Source organism: Rhinopithecus roxellana, chromosome 4 (genome assembly GCF_007565055.1).
Source record: "Rhinopithecus roxellana isolate Shanxi Qingling chromosome 4, ASM756505v1, whole genome shotgun sequence".
Taxonomy (NCBI): Eukaryota; Metazoa; Chordata; class Mammalia; order Primates; family Cercopithecidae; genus Rhinopithecus; species Rhinopithecus roxellana.
The window spans coordinates 79894858-79901831 of NC_044552.1; positions in this window are offsets into that span (position 1 = coordinate 79894858).

A 6974-nucleotide genomic window follows, 5' to 3' on the forward strand; every position below is an offset into this window, starting at 1 on the left:
AGGCTTCAGCCACCGCGGCCCAGCCTAAAATAAATTTTAAGAGACACAAGAAAATGAAAAGACATTTTGTGTTCACAGATTTTAAAACTAATATTTTTAAAATGTGCATACTTTTCAAAGCAATCCACAATGTTGTCACCACCAAAACTTCAATGGTATTTTTTTACAGAAAAAAAAGAAGAAATTTTATAATCAACATGCAACTACAAAAGTCATAAATAGCCAAATCAATTCAGAGAAAGAAAAACAAAACTGTGGTTATCTCACATCCTGATTTCAAAACATAATACAAAGCTATAGAAATAAAAATGGTGAGGCAATATTTGCTTTGTTCTCAATCTTAGAGGAAAGCATCTAGTTTGTCACAGTTAAATATAATATTTGCTATTGATTTTTTATAAGTGTTCTTAATCAAGTTGAGGACGTTCTCCTATATTGTCAGTTTGCTAAGTGTAATTATCATAACTAGAAATTATATTTTGTCAAAACTTTTCCTGCGTCAATTGATATGATTGTATAATTTTTCTTCTTTAGTCTGCTGATTTGGTGAATTACATTAAATGATTTGTGAATATTGAACCAGTCTTGCATACCTGAAATAAATCCCACTTGATAGTGAAATATAATTATTTTGATATATTGTTGGATCCAATAAGTTAGGATCTTTTGAGAAGTTTTGCATCTAGGTTCATGAGAGATACTGGTTTGTACTTTCTCTTTCTTGTAATGTTTTTGTTTAGTTTTGACATTAGGATAATTTTTGCCTCATAGAATGAGTGGAAAGTCTTCATTCTACTTGTCGTTTCTGGGAGAGTTTGTGGAGAACTAGTATCTTTTATTCTTAAAATATTTGGTAAAATTCACCCCTTAAAATCATTTGTTCCTGATGCTTTCTTTTCAGAAAGATTATTAACTTTGGTTTATTTAATAGATATTGGTGTTTTCAGATTATATATTTCTCCTACAGGAGTTTGGAAGATTTGTGTTATTCAATGAGTTAATCAATTTCATCAAAGTTTTAAAACTATGGTGTCCATGGAATAAACAGTGATGGCCTCATGGAATCAACAGTGATGCCCTCTTTTTAATTTCTCTTTTTTGTTTTTTGAGACAGAGTCATGCCCTGTTGCCTAGGCTGGAATGCAGTGTCATGATCTTGGCTCACTGAAACCTTCGCCGCCTGGCTCAAGTGCTTCTCGCACCTTAGTCTACCGAGTAGCTGGGACTACAGGCACACACCAGCATGCCCAGCTAATTTTTGTGTTTTTTTGTAGAGACAGTCTTTGGCCATTTTGCCCAGATTTGTCTCCCAACTCCTGACCTCAAGCAGTCCACCTGACTGGGCCACTCAAAGTGCTGGGATTATAGGCGTGAACCACCACCCTCTGCCCTCTTTTTCATTTCTGATATCAGCAAACTGTATCTTTTCTCTTTTTTTTCCCCTGGTTAAATTGATCAAAAGTATATCAATCTTACGAGTTTACCAATTTATTAATTATATTGAACTTTTCTAAGAAACAGCATTTGGTGCTTCTCTTAAATTCATGTTTTGTTTTGTTTTTTTCAGATATGTAGATCAGGGTTTGTACTAGGACCCTAATTCTCTGATGGTCTGAGAAAAGCTGTCAATTTTAAGATTGTTCAGCTTTTCTCTTCTTATAATGTTCAGCATGAAATTTTCAAGCTTTTGACATATCAAAATTGAAACTAAGTCTATGTCTGAATTTAAATAGGTGTATGTATACATATATGTGTCTTAAAATATTTTTCTTGTGCTCTTGTTACTTTTTAAAATAACATTCTGTTCTCATTTATGATTTCAATTCCTCCTTGCAGATTTTTTGAATGACTATCTTTAAAAACATCTATTCTATTTCTGAAATTATTTGTATTTATTTTGATCACGTATTTTATTTTTTGAACCTTTGTTGTCCTTTTTTAAAATTTTGTACTTTCTTTTAAGTTCTGCTGATCCAGAATGGGCCATTCATATTTAACAATGATGCCTGCAACTATGGGAGAGAAACTCTATATGTGGGCAGGATCTGTTCAATGTTGTTCTTTATTTTCTGTGTTGGATCTTAGGGTTGGTTGTTTTCTTGGGCAGAAATTCACTCTTCTAAGGTACATTCGACATTTTTAAGAAAAAGTGTTGACTCATAATTTCTTGACATTCTGAATATAAAGTAAGATAGATAAATTGATTATTTTAATGCTTTGCGTAACTTCAATTAATTTCCCTGGCTTTCAACCTCATGACTTGCCTCTAACATTCCTGGTGTTTCCAAATCCAAAGCTTCCCAAGCATATTTGGGCAGGATTACTGAGTATTCTAACCTGCAGCTTCTGCCAACTTATTTTATCAGTTGGCATTCCTCTCTCTTCATTTAGTGTTCTCACAATCTGCTGAAATCTCTTCTGATTTTTTTTTTTCCTTTCCAAATCTTTTTACTATTTTAAGCCCATGTACTTTCTCTTTCTGTAATATCATTTAACCATATTTAGGAACAAGGTAAAAGAGAAAAATGTGTATACAGCAAACTTTATTTAATTGGAATTTATACCTGGAGTGCTTCAAATAAAATTTAATATAAATTTATTTTTGAAAGATTCTAAAGACTAGCACTTATTTGTAATATTGTCATATTTGACAGTTCACTAAATAGTGCAGAGAAAGCCTCAGAAGCCCAGATTATTTTTCCAAGAACATTGACTTCCAAAAGGGAAGAAGTGTGGTGATTGTTACTTAATTGTTACATTTTGTGATCTACTGATTATTTTTTAAAGACAGCAATCTTTATATTTTTTAAGCAAAAATTTTTTTAAATAAAAAAGTCTATTACAGCAATAATTTTATAAATGTAGACATTTTATTATGAATGCAGAAGAAAGATGTAAACTCCTAACAATGATCAAAAGAGATAGTGCCATTTCTTACATATAATCTTCTTTCTAGGTTCATACAGTTGCTGTCTGAAGTTGGGAAACAATTGCCTAGCAAAATTACTGAAAATGATCATACAACACAGTAGCTTTTAAGAAGCATTTGATAAGGCATATGTGCTCGGCTATGATGAAATTTAACCCAGCCTTTCTAATTCTCATCATTGGCTTTATTAAATAGCCCCAATAACTCCAATAATTCTGCTGACAACAATTAATCATGAAAGCCAGATCTATATGAAATATTATCGCATGATTCACATTTTAATGCTGAGTAGACCACTGGCAATTGCAAGTAGCACCCAGAGACAGATAACACATAATTTATGCATTTAAAAATGTTTTGTTAAGGAAAATTGACAAATAGGATCTAATTAAACTAATAGCTTCTTCACAGGAAAAGAAACTATTAATATAAACAGAGTAAACAGCCTACAGAATGGGAGAAAAGTTTTGGATACCATCCATCTGACAAAGGTCTAATATCCAGCACCTATAAGGAACTTAAACAAATTTACGAGAAAAAAAAAAACAAACCCATTAAAAAGTGGCAAAGGACATGAACAGACTCTTCTCAAAAGAAGACATACATGCAGCTAAAAAACATACGAATAAAAAAGCTCAACATCACTGATAATTGGATAAATACAAATCAAAACTACAGTGAGACACCATCTCACACCTATCAGAATGGCTATTATTAAAAAATCCAAAAACAACAGATGTTTGTGAGGTTGTAAAGAAAAAGGAATGCTTTTACATTCTTAGTGGGAGTATAAGTAGTCCAACCATTGTGGAAGACAGTGTGGCAATTTCTTAAAAACCTAGAGGCGGAAATACCATTTGACCCAACAATCCCATTACTGGGTATGTGCCCAAATGACTGTAAGTCTATTATAAAGATACATGCACACATATGTTCATTGCAGCACTATTCACAATAACCAAGACATGGAATTAACCTAAATGCCCATCAATGACAGACTGGATAAAGAAAATGTGGTGCACATACACCATGGAATACTATGCAGCCATAAAAAGAAATAAGATCATGTACTTTTCAGGGCCATAGATGGAGCTGTAGGCTATTCTCCTTAGCAAACTAACACAGGGACAGAAAACCAAATACAGGATGTTCTCACTTATAAGTTGGAGCTAGATAATGAGAACATATGGACACATAGTGGGGAACAATATGCACTAGGGCCTATTGGGGGGAGCAGGGAATGGGAGGAGCTAGAGGATCAGGAAAAATAGCTAATGCATGCTGGGCTTAACACCTAGATGATGGGGTGATCTGTGCAGCAAACCACCGTGGCACGTTTATCTATGTAACAAATTTGCACATCCTACACATGTACCCCGAACTTAAAATAAAAGTTGGTTTGTAGTTTTCCTTGAAGAGGTCTTTCAAATCCCTTGTTAGCTGTGTTCCTGTGTATTTTATTCTCTTTGTAGCAATTGTAAATGGGGGTTCATTCATGATTTGGCTCTCTATTATTGGTGTATAGGAATGCTTGTGTTTTTTGCACATTGATTTTGTATACTGAGAGTTTGCTGAACTTTCTTCACCAGTTTAAGGAGTTTTGGTGTTGAGATGATGGGGTTTTCTAAATATAAACTCATGCCACCTGCAGACAGAGACAATTCAACTTCCTCTCTGCCTATTTGAATACGATTTATTTCTTTCTCTTGCCTGATTGTCATGGCCAGAATTTCCAATACTATGTTTAACAGGAGTGGTGAGGGAGAGCATCCTTGTCATGTACCAGTTTTCAAAGAGAATGCTTCCAGCTTTTGCCCAGACACCCAGTTCAATATGTTATTGGCTGTGGGTTTGTCATAAATAGCTCTTATTATTTTGAGATAAGTTTCATCAATACCTAGTTTATTGAGAGTTTTTAACATGAAGAGATGTTGAATTTTATCAAAGGCCTTTTCCACATTTATTGAGATAATCATGTAGTTTTTGTCTTTGGTTCTGTTTATATGATGGATTATGTTTACTGATTTGCACATGTTGAACCAGCCTTGCATCCCATGGATGAAGCTGACTTGACCATAGTGGATAAGGTTTTTTATGTTCTACTGGATTCGGTTTCCCAGTATTTTTTTGAGGATTTTTGCATCTATGTTCATCAGGGATATTGGCCTGAAGTTTTCTTTTTTGGTTATGTCTCTTCTCAGTTTTGGAATCAGGATTATGCTGGCTAAACTAAGTTCTACACATTTTAAGGCCTCAATTTGTTCTTCAAAAGTATTTAAATGCTTTAAAAATAATAAAGAATTCAGAGAGAAAATGTTTTAACAAAATGCTAATATCTTTTGCAATTGTACTTAAATGCAACAGGGATGCTATTTGAAATTAGAAAAAAAAAGCCAACAAAAAGTGGGCAAAGGAAAAGCCAACAAAAAGTGGGCAAAGGATATGAACAGACACTTCTCAAAAGAAGATATTTATTTGACCAACAAACATATGAAAAAAAACTCAACATCACTGATCATCAGAGAAATGGAAATCAAAGTCACCATGAGATACCATCTCACACCAGTCAGAATGGCGATTATTAAAAAGTCAAGAAACAATATATCCTGGTGAGGCTGTGAGAAATAGGAATGCTTTACACTGTTGGCGGGAATGTAAATTAGTTCAACCACTGTGGGAAAGAATATGGTGATTCCTCAAGGATCTAGAACCAGAAGTACCATTTGACCCAGCAATCCCATTACTGGGTATATACTCAAGGATTATAAATCATTCTACTATAAAGACACATGTACATGTCTGTTTATTGCAGAGCTTTTTACAATAGCAAAGTCATGGAACCAACCCAAATGCCCATCAATGATAGGCTGGATAAAAAATATGTGGTACACATATAGCTTGGAATACTATGCAGCCATAAAAAGGGATGAAATCATGTCCTTTGCAGGGACGTGGATGAAGCTGGAAGCCATTATCCTCAGCAAACTAACACAGGAGCAGAAAACCAAGCACTGCATCTTCTTATTCATAATTGGGAGTCGAACAATGAGAACACATGGACACAGGGAAGGGGAACATCACACACCAGGACCTGTTGGGGGGTGGGAGTGAGGGGAGGGAACTTAGAGGACAGGTCAATAGGTGTAGCAAACCACCATGGCACACGCATAACTATGTAACAAACTTGCACTTTCTATGCATGTGTCCTGCAACTTAAAGTAAAATTTTTAAAAAGTTGGAAATATAGAAAAAAATTAACATGTTTTGTTTTTGCCTTTTTGCTTATTATTGGTATGTTTAATCCACTGAAAAACAACCTGAAGACAAAACTATTACATACAAGACACTTTTTAAAAACTAAGTCGTTTTTTATACATCAGTCAGATTCCTGAAGTCAATATAAACAACAAAAAATATACTTCTGGAAGGAGACTTACAAAAATGTTAATGGCCAATCTTGGTATTGAAGGAATTTATTTCACTTATATATACATTTTAAAAATGAAACAGCTGCAATTTTTTCTGCAATCGCTTCCAATATCTTATTGTTTTTGTGTAGCTCTTAATTTTAAATTAAAATTGATTTGCAGCCACAAAATTAAATCCCAAATTGATAAATGTATCTGAAGTATTTCCAAAAACAATAAAAAATTCGAAAAACGATTGATGAAAGTTAAATGCTGTCTAAACTAAGTTTTACCTGTTTTAAGGTCTCAATTTGTTCTTTAAAAATATGTAATTGCTTTAAAATAATAGAGAATTCAGAGATAAAATGTTTTAACAAAATGCTAATATCTTTTGTAATTATATTTAAATGCAACAGGGATGCTATTTGAAATTAGAATAAAATTTAGTTATTCTAATTTATAAGTTTAAATCTAATTTTAGAATCTATAAGCTTGCCTACAAAAAATGGTTTCAAATATTTTTGTAAGAAATGTTTAATTACTTATTTTAGAAATTTTGTGATACAGATGTAACTGATAATATTATATTTTAGCTCCAAATTATTTAAGTGAATTTGATAAACTAGATTATTACTATA